Here is a 21,071-nt window from a genome sequence, read left to right as displayed (position 1 = left end):
AATCAAGCTCTCAAGGTGTGATCTCTTCTTGTATAGAAGCTTGGAGAGAAGGATGAAGCAGAGGAACGAAGTTTGAGAAGAACTAGTAGTTGCGGCTTGGGAAACAAGGAGATTGCTTGGTGTTTTGTGAGCACAAGTTTAGATCTTGTTGGAGGTTTCTACCAGAGTGTTGTGGTGTTACAAGTTTGGACTAGTTAGGGCTTGTGTTGGATTTTGAGGGATTTTGCAAAACTATTACTTGCTTTGTATTTAGCCATAACCGAGAAGGCCTTACAGCTCGACACATTGCATGTAATTAGCTATTTAATGAATAAAGAGTTGTGTTTGGTATCAGATCTTATTTCTTGCATTGTGTTACTGTTGTGTGGTTATTTGTTGGGGTCCAGGGCATCTCCACTGCATCAGTTACAAATAATCTTCATTTACACAATCTATCTTCATTATGTCTTTCAATGCATTGTTTAATGTGTGAACACAAGGGGTCTAAAAGATGTCCCTGTAAGCAAACTCCACCATCAAATTGACCAATTTGCACACCTATGTCTAATATGTGGTCACTTGTACAACGTTAGTAGGCCCAACCCCTCTATGACATCTCTTAACATTGTAAATTAGAAGTCTACATCCTTATGCTTTCTTAAACAATCCATTATTTTCAGAGAATAAGAATCAATAGGGGATGTGACAATGATATTGACAATTGGCCGATGTTTAACATCAATCCACCCATCCATCACAATAGAGAATCTCATCCTTACCCAAGTTTGCCTCATATTCTCTAACAACAAATTAATCTCGAAATACTCTTTGTCTAAGGGTAGTTCATAGCTTATGTTCCTTAGGGGCTATGAATGAGGGACTTCTTGTGAGGTTTTCACACCATTGCCCCATTGCATATGCACCCCCCCTCCCCTTCTTTTCGCTCATAGTTGTTAGGTTTTGGTAGTTGAGTTGACAATTTAGAGCTCAAAACTTTGAGGATTGGTCAAGTGATTAAGTTATCAAGTTGCAAGTGCAAATAGGAGTGTCAAGATTAAGGTTGCATTGGGTCAAGTTGTAATGATTTGAGATAAAATTCGTAAGTGCATTAATATTTTGCCTAGTCAAATAGTCCAAAATACATTATAAAGACATTTTATACATAGGGGCTTCATAGTGCACTTTATAATGTATAAAATATAAAATATGTCCAAAAAGTTTCCTTTATAAAAATGTACTTTGTCCCAATGGAACTGGAATTTCCACTCCCAAATTGCTCTTTTGTCCCAATGAAAATAGAATTTCCACTCCAAAAAATGGTCAAAATCCTAATGGGAATAATTCTACGCGATAAATCATGTAAGTCCTTATAAGGGTAATTTTTCCACTCACAAGAGGAGATTTGCAATAAAAAAGAAAAGTGCTGGGTCAACTAGCTCTATGGGGGTCATTTTTCCCCTCTTGGACATCAAGAACAAGGACAAAGATTATGAGTCCCTATTCACATCAATTTTCCATTGGACTCTTTACTTGGAAAATTTTGTGAAATTTGTTAAGTCCTTATGGACAAGGATTTTCCTTTTGTCACTATGAAGATTGTTTTTCTACTGATCCTATACTTACATAATTTTGAGCTGGGAAGTTGGAAAAAATATTGATGGATGAAGAATTTCCACTCATCCTTATGCATTTGAAATTTCCCCTAATCTAGATGAAGGTCATTTTTCCCTTTGAGGACCATTTTTGTTAAGCGAAACTGTTAAATATTGGGATTTTATTAGTTTTGATGAGGGTCGATTCTCACTTATACGGAGAAGGAAGATTATTTAGTGGGATCAAGGCAAATTTGAAGGATTATGTAGTCCCTAAGCTGGTTGATTTTCCTCTTTGGTGAAATAAAATGAAATAAAATAAAACTAAAAGGGGAATTAAATAAATTTCCACCACACAGGTTTCAAGGTAACATTTTTTATCCTACATTGGCTATGTAGGTGAGTTTTCAACTATAATTTTTTGAAAGAACCTCCAACAACTATAAGTACAATGTAGATGATGGATTGACTTTAAAGTTGAGGGCGGTCAAACAAAGAGCCAAGGAGTTGATAAGAAAATTGACTGAGGAAAGGAGAGCTGCAAAAAGAAAGACATCAACCATGATCAAGAAAACTGATATAGCAAGGTTGCAGATGTACAAAAGTCAGAATTTTCTTCGACTGCCAAAGGGAAATCCAAAGTGCGCTGAGTGGACAAAAACACATGTATTTAGATCAAGATCTGAAATTTTTCCTGAAAATTGATTTATGCAAAAATTGTGAAAATTTCTTCATCCAACAAATCATATCAGGGTTGGTTGCAGGTTCATTGGAAGACAAAAGTCTGAGTTTCAAGATGAAATTGGAGTAGCCAAGGGGCTAATGATGCATGAGTATTTAGACTAAGTCTGAAAATTTTCCCAATAAGTTAGAGTTTTTTTTTAAATTTTTAAATCAGAGAAAATTCACAGGCCACCAATCACATAAAGCTTTTTTGCTGAGTGTTGATGAACCATACCTGAACAAAAAAACATTAAGTTTTGTGGACAAAATTATTCAACAAAGGTATGTTTCAGACATTGTCTTCAGAAAAGTCAGAATTTCATATCATGGGAAAAATGGGCTTTTTTCCTCATAATTGATTCATAAAGTGTCTTCGTACCTTTATTAAAACTCACGGACATTGTGTTGACATCAGTTTTTGTACCACTACATAACATATTAGCAATTGAATATCTGATACAGAGTGTCAAACACCCAATTCCTCTCTTGAAAAGTTAATACTTATGAAGACATAAGCAAGAACTCCAATGTTCCTTACACCTGTGGATACTAACTCAGTATATCGATTTGATTTGCTGGTAATCATGTAGGCGGCCTTACACTATTTGTTTGAGGACAACTTGGACTTTTTATGAGATGGTGGTGATGATGGTTAGGTATGAGTTTCAAATGGCATTGATGGTGATGGTAATGGTAATGGTAATGGGAGGTGTGTGTACCGATAATGTTTTCTTTACTTCCTTCCTCAAGCTCCAATTACTAAACTATTTGTTACTCTACTTGTACTCTTATGAATGGAAAGATTAGCAAATGGATGGGGATCGAATATAATGAAAGTTAACTAGCGGCTCCACCTCCATAGATGCAATGATTCAAAGGAAAATGAATTAGTTTACCACACAAGGCTTCCCAACAAGCTGCTAGGATGCTAGTGGCCTAGTTATAGATCCCTATCAAACATCCACCAATGCTACCATGCAACTATTCATCTACTTTACTCTTTACATAACAACTTAAAAAGAAATTTTATTCTAACTATTTGGAAGTAGAAACCATGCAACAATACCAAAAGCTCTTAATCACCATGCAAGTCACAACAATGAGAAGGAAAAGCGATTTTTTGGCATTACCTTTGCAACAATTTTCTTCAACCATTACAAATGAGAGCAAATGGCCTTATATAGAGGCCAAAATTTACAATTGATGGTAGAGATAGAGGCAAAACCGACGATCCAGATTGGATCCTAAAAACCCTAATTAGGGTTGCCACCCCATCGGCCAATGAGAAGATGCCACCTCATCAATGGACCAATGTAAAAAAAGGGAAAGTGGCAACCAATGAGAAGGCACCAAAATGGTAGCCAATCAAAACTAGACATTTGTCCTACCCTAGAAGAACAAGAAATTGCCACTTGGGCTTACATCAAATGATCTTCTAATATAAATCTCCCCTTTTCTTTCATCCTTTTAGCTAAGGCAATGAACTTAGCTAGCCTTTCGTTGACTTCCTCCATGGGAGGGCAAGATGTATGCTTTATCTTGAGCTCAGCCGATTTCATCATGCTACTTGCTACCTGTAGTGTCTTCTCATGGTCCTTCTCGTACTCTTTTGCGTATCCAATAAAGGCATTAAGGGAGGAAAGGGTGCCCAAATATTTTTTTCTTGATAGCAACCTTTCCTAACTCATCCAATTTTGATCCAAGCCCTGTCTCATTGATGTCCTCTTCTGTGATGTGTTCACAATCAAGTGTTGCCTCAACGTCGCTCATCATGGTTGAAATGGAAGTGTCGACGCTTGGGCTGTGCTGTGCAACTGCATTCTATATCTCCTCGAGTGTTCTCAATCTGGTAGTTAAGGCAACAAACCAAGACTCAACCATACTCAATCCTCCTTCATCAACCAACTTGGCCCTTTCCAAATATGTCTCTGGTAGCCTAATGAACGCCTGTAGCCTTTGAATAGCTAAATCCTTGACCGAAAGGAAATCCTTCCACTCCTCTTCAAATACTCTGAATTTGTTTCTAGCAGTCACTGATGACCAGAATGTCGAGATAAAGGAAGGCAAGAAATTTCGCCCATCTTGGATTGTATCATTGATCCGAACCTTGACTTCATGTAGCTGAGCCACTATCGCTTCTATATTGCTCTCGCTGTCCTGAGGAAGGGCTGCCTGGTGCAGCTATTGGATTGGTTGACAATCCCTCCAATATTTGTTTTCGGCCTCCAACTTTATGATCTTTTCATTTGCTTTCCTCAATCTTTCTCTTATTGAAACTATGCCCTCCTGGATCTCCTCACACTCCATGTCATCTGTATTCCTTCCCAAGTTATGCTCCACTATCTCGTATTCTTGGGCCGCAATCTCATCCAATGCCTTGTCAATTGTTGGTATAGCAATTTGGACCTTTCAATGACCATCACTGTCGCTCTTAATCACCTTTGCCTCTGTCTTTGCAATCTGCTTCTTGTTCTATCACCTTTTTCCATTAATCCTTGGATGTTTTCAACTGTTTGGGCAGTTACTACCTCGCCTCTTGGCATAAGCATTTGCCTTAACCATAGTGGTGTGGTGCATCTCCCCAAATCTGGATTTGGTTCAATTAGCCAATCATCACCAACGGCCTTGGGCGCCTAGCTTATTTCGTCAATATCAATCAGTCCATCTTCCTCTCCACTAGTAACTACCATGTCATCGCCTTGTTGGTCTTCTGAGAGAGGAGAGTATTCGGTGCTATTGCTGTAACCACTTGACTGTGAATCAAAGCTCACTTCTACTGTGGTGCTTTGCTCACTTGTGTTATCTTCTTGGCCTCTAACCTCAATTATACTTTCCCTTGACGGTGCTGCGTGCTGTCTCTTCGCTGGAGGTTTCGGATGTTTTTTGTTTTTCTTAACCTCCAAAGCTCTCTTCTTGCCTCTAATTGTTTCTTGTTGCCGGCTACTTCCTTCACCCTTTTGTTCGACTGATTCCGCTGGATCCTCTTTTGGCTTCATCTTCTCATAAGTAAGGTGTACCCTTTGACTTTGTAGTTTCCTTAACTTTCAATTATACCACAACTCGGTATGCAAATCAATTGTCCTGGTGATTGCTTCCAAGGAAGGATCTTGATGTTCATCCCAATCTATTGGATTCAACTCTGTTCCCTCTACTGTATCATAATCTTCTCTTAGCACATCTCCATCATCTTCCAGTTGATCGGGAATATCAAGGCCTCTCCATTTGATATCTCTCATCATGTTCATTGACAACCTTGAGAAAGCTAGCTTTCTCACATGAAAGTCATCCTTGGCATTGGCCCAAAAGTCTTCTATAGTGGGAACATGTTTAAATGCATTTTTGTGAGATACCTTGATAAGACCATTAAGATCAAATCTTTGCCTTGCTTTGTACCATCCTAGATGATACCATTCCAATTCCTTCTCCGCAGCTGCAAAGGCGACACGATTGGGGCAATTGTCATTGCCAATTCCGAATGAGAAGGTAATCCTTGTCTTACCTTCGAGTCTCATTATTTTGTCATAATGCTCAAGGTGCCTAGCCAATTCCATCAAAACTACCTTGTCGAGTGGGTATCTTGGAAGCCTCTTGGGACAAATTGTGCTTCCTGCTACTCTAATGTATGTGAATTGCGGAAACTAGATGAACCAACTCCCATATTTCTTAATCTTTGCTTCTACTTCTGATGAAAGTCTCTTAGCACGTGTGTCCCTTGTAATACCCTTATTGTCTTCATGGCAAAGGTGTCACAAAATATTTTGTAATCTTTGTTGTTGTGCAAATGAAACTGTGGATAGCATTCATGCAAGAAATATTGTCTCGGTCCACTGCCAATTTCTCCTAAGGCTTTAAGTCCTAGATTTTTATACAATCTAGCAATTAGGTAAAGCAGATATGATCCCATGGAGAATTCTTTTTGGTTTTGTACGGTTCTAAGTTGCAACTCTAGATTCTTGCTAATGATCCTAGCCCAATCAAATCTTCTTTTTCCTTTTTTAATTTCATCAATAAAGAAGTACATCCAATTCTTGAATTGCATACCTTGAGCTAGGCCCATGATATGGCTGAGGAGCACAATGAGATCACCGTATTTTGATTTGAAATCTGCCACTGCGAGCCTCGATGACTTGGTTACTCCTTTGTTTCCCTTGTGTAGCCAATCGCGTTTTAGATGCATGAAATAAGCTTCTTGGTTATCTTGAAATGGCTTGGCTGCTTGATCCATCATCACCACTGTCATGCTCTTGTACTGGGGAATGTTAAATGCTTCTTTGATTGCCTATCCGCCAATGTTGGCTAACACCCTCTTCCCTTCATAAAAAATGATGGATTTATTGATCAGATCAAACCTGAATGCGCACTCCATAGCCAACTCTGGACAAGGCAAGGTAGGAGAAAAAGTTGCTGTGTGTACAATTCTACTTCCTATATCTTCTTTGCCATGGGGGATTGTCCTTTCTTTAGTTTGTCCTTTACTTGTATCATATTTACTGTACCGACATTGGTATCGGTTATTCGCCTCATTTTCGAGAAGAAAGTTGTTTTGGGCATCATATTCTCTTTATCTTTTTTAGTATTTGTTCCCCTAGGGTTCTTGCTTGCGCTAACATCTACCATCTTAAACACTTCTTTCTGCCCCTTCGTTCTAAGTGATATGAACTATCCTTATTGATCTCCAACCTTCTTTCTATCGATGGATTCTAATTTATTTCTGCCTCGCCAAGTCCTATCATTACACTTATCAACTTCCAATCTTCAACCTAGGGGTGAGACTACCACTTATTTCTGCCTCTTCGTTACCTTAGGATGGACTACACTTATATCTCCCAATTTCAACCCAGGGTGGTTTAGTTTATTTCTGCCTCTTCAAATGACCTATCATGGATTCTACCCTTATCAATCTCCAATCTTCAACCTAGGATGGGAGGATGAAGTGGTGGATGATGAATGCAAGAAGAACCAAGAGAAACATAACTAGACAAGGACAAGGAGCGAAATCCGTTTAATGACCACTTTCAACTCTAAATGAATTGAACTTACCTTTACCAATGGCCAGGTCTTCTTTTGAATTTCGGATCAGACCCAAGACTTTCAAGCCCCTTTGCAAATATTGATGCCCTAGCTGAAGAAATCAGAACTCTGTCCACTTGAAATTACTCATGCATGTGCCAAAAAATCAGACTTTATCACTTGATCTGGTACTTCTTCACAAATAAAATCGCCCCAATTAGGGTAGAAATTGCAGCTCTCTAGCAAAAATCAGACTTAGCAAAAAATCACCAAGCAATAAAAAGTTTTAGATCTGCCCCCCTCAAGTCACCTAGGGCACAAATCGTAGCCCTAATGGAAAGAGAAAAATCTCCCAACAATGCAAAAAACTGCCTCCACAAAAAAAAAAGCCAAGGTTTGAAAATGTCCACAATTGCAAGCAAAATCGCCAAGCAATGAAAATCTGCCCCTCAAGAGAATTTGCCAAAGCACATAGAGCTGCTCCAAAAAATTGCTAAGTCTGGAAATGTGCTCCCTTCACCAAGAAAAATTGCCAAGAATGGACTCCAAGAGATAATCCACGAAAGACGAGAAAACTGCCCTTTGCCAAAATCGCCAAGGATGGAAGAAGCTGCTTGATGGAATGAGAGAGGAAAGAAAGGGGAAACCCCTTTAAACTGAACTCTACACTCTCCTTCTAGCTGGCCGACTAGCCCTGCGAGAGAAGGAAAAAATTAATTAGTGCACAAACATGGCCCAGATTAAATGATAAGCCAAAAATTAATTTTACCACAATAAAATTTGCATTTTTAAATTGCTGGTTAGTCCAAAATTGCAAAAATAAAATTAATAAAGCTTTGGAGATGCTAAACATTTTTCATTTAATAATAATTTAGTAATTAATATATCATTAAAAATTAGATTTGGCAAGCCAAAATCAAATTTTTCAATTTTAAATCACTAATTTCTTTAAATATTTTAAAATCTTCAAGGCAAATTTAACCCATTTAATGCCAATTTTTGCAATTTAATTCAAAATCGATCTTGCAATTTTAATTTTAATTTTTTAACAGAAATAAATCATTTCTCTAGAATCTAAAATTGATTTTCCAATTTGATTTCACATCACAAAATTAAATTTTTCACCGAAAAATTTAAAATTTTCCAAAAAACAAACCCAAATCTAGCAACAATTTAATTGTTTGAAAATTGCTCAAGTTTATACAATTATATCCAAATGTTAAAAAAAAAATCGTCTAAGTACAAAATTCACAAATTTATCTTGCCAAGTGTTGTTTTTTGAAATTTGTTTGACCTAAAGATAAAATTAGTCGTTCCAGAAAATCAAGCTTAAAACCAGGTAAAAAACAAATCTAATCTCCTCCCTCTGGGCCTGAAGGCATCCAAGAAGTAAAATTTTCTAAGATTGGAAATTTTTTGAGAACTTCAAAAATTATTGCCAAGGCAACCGAAAAAGGTTGTCCCCAAAATTTTTGGGGTGATGGTGTGAAAACCTCACAACACACTGGTCAGAGTACATATGCCATGAAGATTGGATGGATTTTAAGGCATTTCCAGACATGTTATAGGGCAGTCCTCAGAAAATTCAGAATTGATGTCTTGAGATTAAGTCTGATATTTCCATTTTGAGGTTAAAATTTGGTTATCTAAGGCATGGTTTTCATGGTTTTCATGATTTTGAAGTCTGATTATATCTAGATGCAGACCTTGTACTCAGACTAGGTCCTCAAAATTAGTTTTCAGAAATTGTGTTGAACTTCATGGCATCAACATTTTGATTTTCCGTGTAAATTGAGGCATTTAAAGGTCAATTTACTCACTATGACATTGTCTTCACACCCCATGTATCCTGATCAATACCAGCTGTAGTCAGATGCTGTGTAACACCAAAAACAATCTAATTAGTATTCGGATATTCAAATATTTTTAGCATCCGTTGCTTCCATGTGCCATAATTCCAAGCATTGAATTTATGATTTCCCTTGAGCAAAATGTTTGTCAGTGATGCCATGGTGCATTTTGTACCATGTGAAATTCTCTGAAGACACAGATTTCGAGGCAAAATGTTGGAAGGCCTAAAGCAAATGAAGAGGTACCCAAACAAGAGCTTGAAAAACCTAGAGGGAATATGCTATCGGATTCAGAATCCGTTGGCTTGAAAATCAAGGCACACAAATTGAGGCACCTAGTAAAAATGGAGGACAACCCAATGGAGTTCTCGACAAACCAACCAAGGATCTATAATATTTTTTTTTTGATCCAGTATATAAATTTGGGGTTTCAAAAAAAACGTACATAGCTTAAAAAATGGCAGATTTTGCAGGAAAAAATGCATGTTTTGGGTGCGGATCTGATATTGAGAGTTTTAGACACCCTAGACGGTACCAAACACAACAAAATGATGTCCAACCAGCAGCAGCAAAATGTTGAAAAATGGTATGTTTGTGTAGGTCACACGGGTTGTAGAAATGCGTCCAAACAGAGCTGTGACCAGGGGAAAAAAAACCTTCCAAAATCAGCTAAATACACGCTCGCATCTGGAGGAAATAATGGATGCAATTTAAAAAAAAGCCTTTAGCCAAAAATGACTAAAAACTGGTGTGATTGGTAGACAAAAAACAGGCACGAAAAAGTGGAGGATTTGATCGCCCAGTCATAGAAAAACTTAATTGGGTTTTTGAAAAAACATAGTAAAAAATCTAGGCATAGAGAAAAAATCAATTTTAAAAAACAAGGCAAAATTTCATTTGAAATTAAAAAAAATGATTTTTTTTAAAGTCTTTGCTCTGATACCATATTACGGAAAGTAATTGGTAAAATACTTGCTTGTTATTAATAGAGATCAATAGATCAATATATACAAATGAATAAACGATGTTTCCTTAAGGAAACAATTGTCAAGAATATAAACATTCTATTCTAGTTATCAGGTAACTAACAACTAACTAAATATTAGAAAGATTCTAATATTTACAATAGATTACAATAGATAATCATTAAATAGAAATGAAAACTATCTATTATCGTAATATTGAGGAGTATTGGGCAAATTTAGCAGATGAATATGCTGTAAGGAAAAAGATGTGGTCTAGGATGTTTGTGGATTTCACGAGGAAGTGTAGCATTTTCCCCATTCCCAATCAAGTCAAGGATGGTGGAAATCGTAGTCACCCTCATTATGAGCATGAAAAAGGCAAACTATCTAGCCACCCAATTGGTCATATGTCAATAAGCTTACAAAATTGGGCATCTTGATGAGGGAAGTGGTTGGCAGATCGAGAGCATGGTAGACAAGGAGATAAACAGGTTAAGGAAGTAAGGTATTATCTTTACATATGGAAGGATGCCAAATGAGGAATCTTCCTCAAGTTATGATTAAAGGATAAGCAACACTTGAGGGACAAACCTCTAGGAAAAGGGATAGTGTGGTTGAAACTTCACAAACAAGTGAGAGGACTATCAACAAGGGATTTGGGAGTAAAAGGCATAGGTCTACCACATCTACTTCAACCATGAATTCTTCACCAATAAGGGATGTAGAGATGCATGATAAGGAACATAGTTTAGAACAAGGTGGGGATGCACAGGTACTACCTCAAAAGGATCGAGGAGGAGCTTCACCAACACAATCAATATAGTAAGGGACAAAGATATTACCAACATCTCCCATTATGCAATTGGTAGCTGATTTGAGAGATGAGACAGCCTGGTCTCAATATATAAGAGGCTGATGAGGAGATCATTTCAACTTTGAAAGGACTTTTAATGAGGATGAGCCATTAGACAATGATGTGGATTTGTCCATAGTCCCTAATTAGTTAAGGAAGAGCATGCAAGATAAAAGTGGAGGCAGTAATTCTGATGGATGACATTGATACATTCCTAATGTAACATACCAATTTTCCTAATCAAGTTTCAATCTAGAAATAAACTAATTTCCTAATTCACATGACTAAGATTTCCAATGGCTGTTAAAAACTGAATTAAAATCTATTTACAATGCTGAATATACCAAGAATGCATAATGAGAAGATAACAATTAACTAACTCAATCGGCTGAAAGTAAATATCAGATGTAATCATTTAACTACTTCTAATTATTCAGTTGAAATTAAGTAACAGATGTTCTTGAAAGGAAATATCTAATTTAAGTAAAGTTATTTGTAGAAGCTAATTAAAAAGTAAAATAACTTTCATCTTGAAATGAAATAACTAAATATTCAGAGGTGAAATGAACATATAGTGAATATTGTGAAGGTTCTTTTATTGGTTGTCCAAGCCTTGGCTTTGGTGAGAGGAGAAGCATTAACATAGGCTTAACCTCCCAACCCCGGACCATTACTTATCTCCACTTATTCCAATTTAATAGAATGGTCCTCCCTACCCTGAGGTCGGGCTTGGGATGTTCATTAATCTAGCCATCAGAGTATCCAGGTGGGTTGAAGTCCCAACAGTTATTCGACAAAATAATTGAAGCATCTGGACAATCAACAAAGATCACTTGTTTCGGCAAATCTGCCTAATTCCACCCTAGCCAAGGATTTCAAAATGTGGGTCGTCAAACTCGATCTCTAGCACTCGGCTTGACAACTTACTTCATGAGTGGAACCTGCATGAGCTACTGCATTATTTATTTATCATGTTATTATCTTATTCTAATAACATTCTTGTTTCTTGTAGATTTCTCTGCACCTCCTCACCTTTTTCAGGCCATCAAGCCGGTGACTCCTTAGTGCTATTAGATTAAATTCACTATGATACTTCACACCTTCTTCACCATATTCTGGCATTTTGCTTGGTGAATTCCTTGGTGTTCACTTATTTTATATATATATATGTAAATCAGTTTGTAATTGTTTTATACTGGATTGATAACATTCTTGACTTGAGCCATAAATGAATTCGAAGAAATTTATCATCTCACATATTTAGAAAGATGGCAAGCTTATATGCTTAAATCAGTACAAGGAATTCATCAGACTATATTTATCAGTGTTATTTTATTTCAATATGAAAAAGATAGATTAAAGAGAGATACGACAGCTTTATTGCTTAAGTCAAAGACATAGCATCCTATGCTATTACTAAGGAACTCGATGAACAACAACATCAGCTAAAGGAGTAAATTTATATTCAATACTTAACAGGAAGAAAGGAATGAAAACGGGTTTACAGATTGTATAAAAACCCTTACGTGACTCTGCCCGATTATTTATATTAAGCCTTGTGTATTGGATGAATCTGCCAACTTTTACTGAAACCCATGGCAAGTAAACTTAGTTGGATAGCACAGTATATATGTTCGGATTGTCTCTGCAAATTAAGAGGGTGCTAATAGGGAGTTTGAATGCTTAAAGAACTTGAAGGCCGAGAGAAGGAAAGAATGCCGATAGACAATTAAGGAATCCATAATAAAGAATGAGCCAGACCTTATGGCTACCTTCAGTTACAAGATTATATTTGAAAGCTATTCCAATCAGCTTAAAAGAAAAAAAAATGAAAGGAGGGAAAAATGAGAAAGAAGAAGATGAAAGGTTTTTTTTAAAAAAAAATAATATTATTTTATTATTGTTTTGTTTTCTCAACTATGCTTATATGTACGTAGTGATAAGGTGGCATCATTGGATTAACATTTTTAATGTAATGGTGTCATTTTATTATTATTTGCAAATTATCATATTTGAGAATGTAAAATAATATTTAAATGATATGAATATTTAATAATTCTTGAAGGTAAGAACTTATGTTTATATTACGTTGTTTTATTATAATGTTTTACTTTATAGCTCATGCGGTTCCACCATGAAATATGTTGCCAAGTCCTAGTAACCTTGCCAAAATAGTTTTAGGTCAAACCTGTCGATTCTGATGTCTGAACCATTCGACCATCCCCTTCCGATGACCTCGTTTCGCAATGCTTCCCCTCTCTCTTTAGTCTTCATCCTGTAAACATTCAAAACAACATTCTCGCTAAGACATCAATTCAAGATTTATAAATTGCTAATTCAAAATCATCAAGTAACTGTTAGGGATTTCATCAATGTTAGGATAACTAACTTTACATGCTCATCATATATGTACATCTATAATTAACTAACTCAATTTCACATGATCATGAATAGATTGATACAACGACTATAATTAACTCACTTTCATATGATAATTAAATTGATACAACTATAATTAACTAACTTAATTTCACATGATCATGAAGGAATGAACAATGGCTATAATTAACTAATTCAATTTCACATGATCATGAAGGAATGAACAACGGCTTTAATTAATTCATTTTCACATGTTATAACAATGGCTATAATTCGTTTAAAATTTTAGGGCAAAATTTGGGATGTAACACCTAAGAAGGATACATAAAGAAAAGGCACCAAAGCAAGCAAAGCAGTTCAGTTGTATCACTAAAAATGCTTTGGAATCTCGCTTGTTGCACATGGCTGTCCTAGTAGGTGATAAGAAAATGATGAGGTCACTCCAAATGGTTATCACATCATATCATTTGATATTGGCAATCCACTAGGAGGCAAGAGTTCCAGGAGTTGAGGGATACTCCATATGCAATTGAAGAAAGAATGGATATGTTGGAAAAGAAGAAAGAAGCACTAGAATTAGAGAATATGATGTTGAACGAGTTCATAAACAAGCACATGAAACCAATAGGGCATGAGTGTGTTGCACTTGTTCCATACATACCCAATTCTTAGGAGTCACATTATACCTATGAAGTAATAAGGAATATTTATCAGGAGGTAAGGGAATGGGTTAGTGATATCAAGAAACAAGTAGAGCATTTCCTTACTAGGATGGTCCAAGCATATGGAAGGACCACATTGTTGATGGATAAGGTCCAAGAATGGAGACATGGAATGAATGTCAGCCAATTGTAGATAAAATGACTCCTTGTTATAAGCATAAGAGATTGTTCATGTGTTGATTTCGATTCAATGTGTAAATAAGAGAGGAAGTGCATATTACTTTGGTCATTGGTACCATTTCTTGTCCATAAGGAGGTTTATACTTGAGCATACAGAGGCTAAGTGTCTTGATATTGAGGGTCCTTGCCTTGAGACACATTCCAAGTCCTTGTTGCAATCAAGTTATCACTTGGCCTTGACATTGATGCTTCTAGTGAGTTGTACTTGTGAGAAGTTAAAAGAAGAGATGAAATCAGTTTACTTTAGAGTTGTGTTTCTCGGGGACGCGTACTCAGCCAAAATATAGGAGTTTCGCTATCTGGGACAAGGGGATGGGTATGGGATGTCCCCCAAACGTCCCCAAAAAAGGCAAATTACTAGGGGATGTCCCCGAAACTTGGGGACGGCTGGGAAAAGAGGGGACGACTGGCCGTCCTTGGTATGGAAAGGGGAGGCCTAGATGTCCCCCAACCGTACCGAGTACGGCCGGCCAACTATCCCCAAATGTTTTTTTTAAATTTAAAAAAATTAAAAATTATTTTTTTTAATGCAAAAAAATTAAAAATCAAATATTAAAAAATAATTTTAAGGCTCCTACCTAGGTCTTGGATGGGTTTCTCTCTCTTATTATTTTCATTAATGATTTGCAGCGACATACTTCAGATTGGGACCATATACTTGATACCTGCACGAAGAGGTTAGAGGTCATTGAACTATAACATAGTAGCCTACCTAGTATTGTCATGGTTGAACTTTATGTAATTATGATTAAGTTCCTAGAATTTGCTAGACGGGAGAAATAAAAGGGGGTGCATCTCTTAGGAGTTGAGTTCTATGATGACTAGGCAACTTTTCTTTTTCTCATTAGTCTTCATGCCTTTGAATTTTCTCATTGCTCATTTTGAGGTGTTTTATTCTCTTTGGTTATGTATTTAATGATTATAGTAACCTTAATCAAGGTTTTCTCATTGTAAATCTGAGCCATTGATTCTTATTTAATCTTGGTTGTTCATTGTAATTGGGGCATGGTATGGAAATTCTAAGGGAGATTGTTAGAGAATCGTTGCAAATATACCGCCATATTTTCTCTATATACATTGTTATGTTGTGCATGGTGAATATTTGTATTCTTTTGGAGAATTGCATGGTGATTTACATTGCTAATTTAGAATAGATAGATTTGATTTCAAGTATTTAGTTAGAATTTTCTTAAGCGTAGTTTAGTTGGGTAAAAGTAATTGTGAATGCATCTTTGATTGACTTGATCATAGACCAAACCACTGACTCCTTACTTATTGTAAGTTTTGCCTTGCATGATCAAATGACATTATTATGAATTTAACTTCAATTGGTACTTGCTCATTGATTTGCATCCATAGATTAGATTAATGAAATGGTAGTAATCTGAACATCTTTTGAGCACACCATAAACGATTGCACTAGGTGAGTGGAGTTGATGACACAATTACTTTTTTTTAGAGTCCAAAAAGATATTGACTTTCTTGCATCCTAGAGTAGAGTAGACGTAAGTTAGAATTATAGGTTTAAGTTCATTGCATTGCATTTCGTAAGTTGGAATATTTTCATTGCACATTGTGAAGCCATATCATTCAAAGTCAAGTCGACTAAGTCTCAGTGAACTAGTGCAAGTCCCCTTGTGATACTGACATATTGAATTATTAAAATATATTCATAGGCCTAGAAAATTTTATATTCTGTCTGATCCACCATTTAGGAGGAACCTTGGAGTCACCTTGATGATCTTTTATTGCAATCTTTAGCATAAGTGGTGTCTTTATTCAGGAGAGGACTCAATATTCATTTTTTCATCTTGAAGCCTTGAATGTTCTATCCTGCATATTGGAAGGGTATGAAATTCCCATTAGCAGGACCGATAGTGGTTATATCTTTCACCATTTGTTTGAAATAAGAGGAACAAGCCACTTGAAAAGGGATGTCATGAGAAAAAAGAATTTGGCAATCGAGGAGCCCATGGCTTCTTGTGCTTGCACATTAAACATACCTTGAACTGATGCTTCCTTCTCGCCACCACTCATTTTCTTCATTCTTATTGTGTTGACATGACTACTACCAATAATGAATGACTTAGACCTAGATGATTGTGTACTTGCAAATGAAGGTGCTAACATTGCCAAACCTTGTTTTCCCATTTCAGCTTCCATGTGCTATCTATGGCACTCTATCCTCTCCTCTTCTTTTAGTCCTGGACAAGCTTTAACCCCTTGGCATGCAATACCTAAAAAATGAGACTTCACCCTTGTGTAACTGTGTCTAAAGTCACCCAAACAAACATAACAATCCCACACCCTACTCCCTCCTTGAATTTTTTTCTGATCCCTAGGTGTAACATATTGGAGAAGAATTTTTGTTCTTCTTGAACGGACTCCTTGCATATTTTTCCATGACAGTTGAAGGGCACTTAAATAAGTTGGGTTGCTGTCGCCTACTAGCCTCAGCACATTCAAATCTATTGACAGTTTTCCGCCACCGACTTCCAGTTCATTCTCACTACTAGCACCACCCTCACCGCTGTTCATTTTCTTTGAGATTCAGTGCTGAAAAATGCAAAAAAGATGAAAACAATTCACCCATTTCAAGGTCCTAACTTTAAAAATATTGAAAAACAAGAGAATGGAATGATGTAAATTACCTCTTTCAAGCTTCAACCAAGAAATTTGCCCTCTCTTCCTTCTGTCTCTTGCATGTGCTGCTGCTCTTGTTTCAATGGCTTCCTTCAAACTCTCTTTTTGCTATGAGACGAATGCTAAGATGAACCAAGAACAAAGTCATATAAGCATGTTAGGGTGAACTTAGAAGGAGGGGCCCATTCTAAAATTAAAAAAGAATGAGTTTTTAAAAGAGAATTGTGTTTTTAATTGTTGATATTGCTCAATCTCATCAGGGACATCTGTCCATACCGGAGACAATCGAGGGATGTCCAAGGTGTCCCTGGCTGTCTCTGGTACATAAATTCTTTTTGTTGCTGTCCCTAGGAAGCATTTTTACGGATTTTTTTGGCGAATTGGGTACAAGGAGGGGACATCCCTTGGCCATGCCCAACTCCCTAGACCCTTTTCAGTACAGGGACATGGCTTTTAGAGCCCAGGACATGTCTCCGGCTAAAGTAGGTCATCAATGATATGTTTCGAGCTTTATTTTGGACATGGTTACTACACATATTTGTCCTCAAAGGAACAGATACTCATCAACAATTTATTTTCTGCAACTGAGGGTTGTGAAGATAATAGCTTTTCCACCTTCAAAATGTAGAAAATACTATTAATTTGCGAGCTCTAAGGGATGCATGAAGAATCCAAGTTGCAATTTCAGTTCGGAACACATGGTTTTGTGTAAAAATGACTTGGTTTTGTGGATGGAAGTCATTTGCGATCATTTAATTCATAGGGTTTCACCAATTGAAGCTATTTTCAAATGGTGGACTCTTTTAAACTTAGTTTTCAAAATTTTAATATCAACTAGGCTAAGGGCTGAAAACATAAGAAATTTTAAAGATTGATCTGTGATGTTACGAAAGAAAGGAACAAAACAATTTTGTGAAACAAATATTTTCTTATAGAAAATATTATAAAATCAAAGTGTTCATCTTGATATCACAATTTAATTTAAAATAAGAAAAAAATGACCACCTGTAATGAGATTTAAAAAAAAAAAACTTTGGATCTCATGAAATTAGCCCCAATAAATAATCGTTTCTTAATTAAAAGCTAAAGCTAAGTAATATTCTTAAGATTCTTAAGACAAACTTGGAGTTTTATGGGATATTAGAAGATTATCTCAATTTAACATTGTGATAGAGAAGTAAATTCTATAGTCCGTTTCCTTGCCAAAAGACGACCTATTTCTGACTGTGAGACAAAAGCTGAAGGTTATTCATCATTCTTTAGGTTAGGGATTAAAACCAGTTTACAAGTTTTCTTACATCGTATACATACTTCTCTTTGGTCTTTATTACACTGTACAAATGCTTTTGTACGATGAGAAGAACAAAAATCCAAAATAAGTAAGCCACACAGATGTTCAGTAGCAACTAGCTGGTGCCAGTAAAGAGAATATAATTACAACAGAATATCACCCATTACAAAAAGCTCAAGAGCAAGCAACTTTATGAAATGCTATCCCTTTGAATTGACCTGCATCTCAGCAAAACGATTTTAGCCGTTCAATTCTTTTGGTATCCTCTTTGCAACTTAATTTTCTGTCATTGGGCAGGAATAGTTTTTCCCATTTGCCAACTTGCTCATCAGTATAAAATGCAGGGAATAAGAATCTCTTTACTGGGATATCAGCTGTCATGCTTAAACTCGTGGTTACACCACTTTCAGTTCTCTATAAAGCCCTCCTGCTATCTCCGAGAGAACATAGGTTTGCACTCAAAAGTGTTGTCTAGACTTGAGTGCATTATTAATAAGTTCCTTGGCAGTTTAAGGCCTTGTTCAGTCGCTGAGGTTTCCTTTGCTTCTTTGCCATGTTGAGAACGGCGACCAGTGGAGTTGGGCGTGTCCCATCTAAAACATCTAGGGACAACTCTATTTGTCAGGCGAGGACTCAATTTTAGGCAGCTCCACAATCAAAATATTTTCCTTAGATTCATAGTTTTTACGATCTACAGTTCATTTTAATGATTCATCTAGAATATGATACAAAATGTAGATATAGGGAAAAATATAGATAAACTATGATTTATAATTAGATGAAATAGTATGATCTATAGTTTCTCTTTTATAAATATTTCATTCCAATGGTAAATCATAGAATCTGATATAGAATTTAGATGAAAAAATAAATAGATAAGAGGTAATTCATAGATAGTTAATTGTTTCATCTGGATGATAGATTATAGAATATTTAAAATGTAAATAGAGGAAAATAACTTAGAGAAGGTATTATTCATAATTAGATGAAAGAACATAAGTTATATTGTCTTTTCTTAAATCATTTTATTCTAATGATAAATCATAAAATATGATTGGATATTTGGATAATATAAAATGAGATGAAATAGCATGATCTACAGTTTCCCTTCTTTAATTATTTGATTTCAATGATAGGTCATAGGATAGATAAGGATAAAACTTACATAAGAAATATTATTGATATGTCGACGTTAGGAAAAACCTAGACAATTTGTTGTATTAATTCATTCAACTCAGATGGGGAGGGTACTAATAGTTGTCATGGATAATAACTTAATTTCATGCACCCTGAACTCCTTAAAAGAGTATATTATGTTTTTTTTGGTGATTTTCTTAGTTGTTTTTGTGTATTTATAACTTTGTTGTGATTTCTGGATGGTTGCAATGAATGCCGCGTTGTTATGCACTTAAGATAAAAGAGTGGCAATTTTGAGTTGACATCCAATGCATATTCCCTATTTTCTTGTTAAAATTAACCATTATAAATTTATAACTGATTTAATTCTTATGCACAAATATCCTTATCATAGTACACCATCAGTTCTAATAAAATGTTTCAATTGATTTAATCAAATAACTATTGATCTTATACATATTTCCTTATAAACTTTTAGTCAACAAAATCTGATTAAAACATAAATCATAATTTTTTATATAGACCTATATTCCCTTGATTCTTGTTCTTTTTCACTTCTTTGACCGTTTTATAGAAAGATTCTAAGGACACTCTGTAATTATATGGATGTTAGCTGATGTTGTGATGATTTGCAGGCAAATATTAAAGATTTTGCAGATAAGCCGGTGACAAGTGGACCATGGGGAGGTGAAGGGGGATTTTCTTGGGATGATGAGGTCCATGCAGGAATACGGCAGATTATAATTAGAAGCGGAACAGCCATTGATTCAATTCTCATTGAGTACGATGATAGAGGACAACCAAAACGCTCTGTTAGGCATGGTGGCTCTGGAGGCGTCGAAACTGATAAAGTAAGTTTAGATATTTTTATGATTACTTTGCCTTTTTGCTATTTTTAACGCCCATATTTTCGTTCTCTACATGTATCTGAAATATGATTAAATCTCCGGAATTCTGTTTTCATATAGATTCTCTGTAAAGTGCCATGCTTGTGCTATACACGAGATTTGTATGGATTTGTCCGTTTTTAAGAATTTGCACAAGCATTGTACTACCAAGATATGCTCAGATTTATAGGCAGTTTAAGAAAGGTTTTAAAAAAATTGTAACGGATGTTAAAAGATTTTAGACGTTAACTCTGTGTGTTCAAATTGTTTCTGTACAACTTATCTTTAAATCTAAGAAGTCAAATGTTCTGTGAAACTTTTAAATTAAGAAAGAAAGAAAATTTAGAATATTTTTCTTTTATAGTAGAATGACCCTGTCAAAAATTTAGACATAAGTAAATAAAAAGATTTTAAGTGATAAAAATGATGAATTCACAATTATATAATTAAATAGATTTGAACTTGACAAATTTTAAGTAATATTTTTAAAATTTTCTTTAATTTAATTTTAACATAATGAATTTAAATTGGAGTTTGGTATAGTAATGATATTGTATTCACAAAAACTAAAATGATCTTTGTGTATGTTTCAGATTTCTTTTGACTATCCAAATGAGATCTTGCTTTCAATATGTGGATATCATGGGCCCTTCTATACCAATGGTCCTACAGCGATAAGGTCACTCACATTCTGCACCAACCTTCGAAAATATGGGCCATATGGTGTAGAGCAGGGTACTTTCTTTGAGTCTCCCCAGTTGGGCAGCAGAATAGTGGGGTTTCATGGACGAAGTGGCCTATTTCTTGACGCCATTGGAGTATATAATCGACTTTATATCAACTGTTGTTCAGGAAACAAC

At 35.7% G+C, this 21,071-nt stretch overlaps 1 pseudogene across 1 annotated transcript in view; it reads left to right on the top strand.

The window, feature by feature from the left end:
* The window catches only part of LOC149561206 (pentatricopeptide repeat-containing protein At2g03880, mitochondrial pseudogene), a 35,884-nt pseudogene extending 15,754 nt beyond the window's left edge, over positions 1-20,130 (top strand). The window contains exon 2 of the transcript XR_016363791.1: positions 19,960-20,130. The product of XR_016363791.1 is annotated as a pentatricopeptide repeat-containing protein At2g03880, mitochondrial pseudogene (transcript). The remainder of the gene's footprint in view (positions 1-19,959) is intronic.
* Positions 20,131-21,071: the final 941 nt, after the last annotated feature.

This window comes from Cupressus sempervirens, chromosome 4 (assembly GCF_028749045.1).
Source record: "Cupressus sempervirens isolate cs-2001-9-10 chromosome 4, ASM2874904v1, whole genome shotgun sequence".
In the NCBI taxonomy this organism is placed as follows: Eukaryota; Viridiplantae; Streptophyta; class Pinopsida; order Cupressales; family Cupressaceae; genus Cupressus; species Cupressus sempervirens.
The sequence above is the reverse complement of the archived record's forward strand: the minus strand, read 5'-3'. Positions and strand labels throughout refer to the sequence as shown.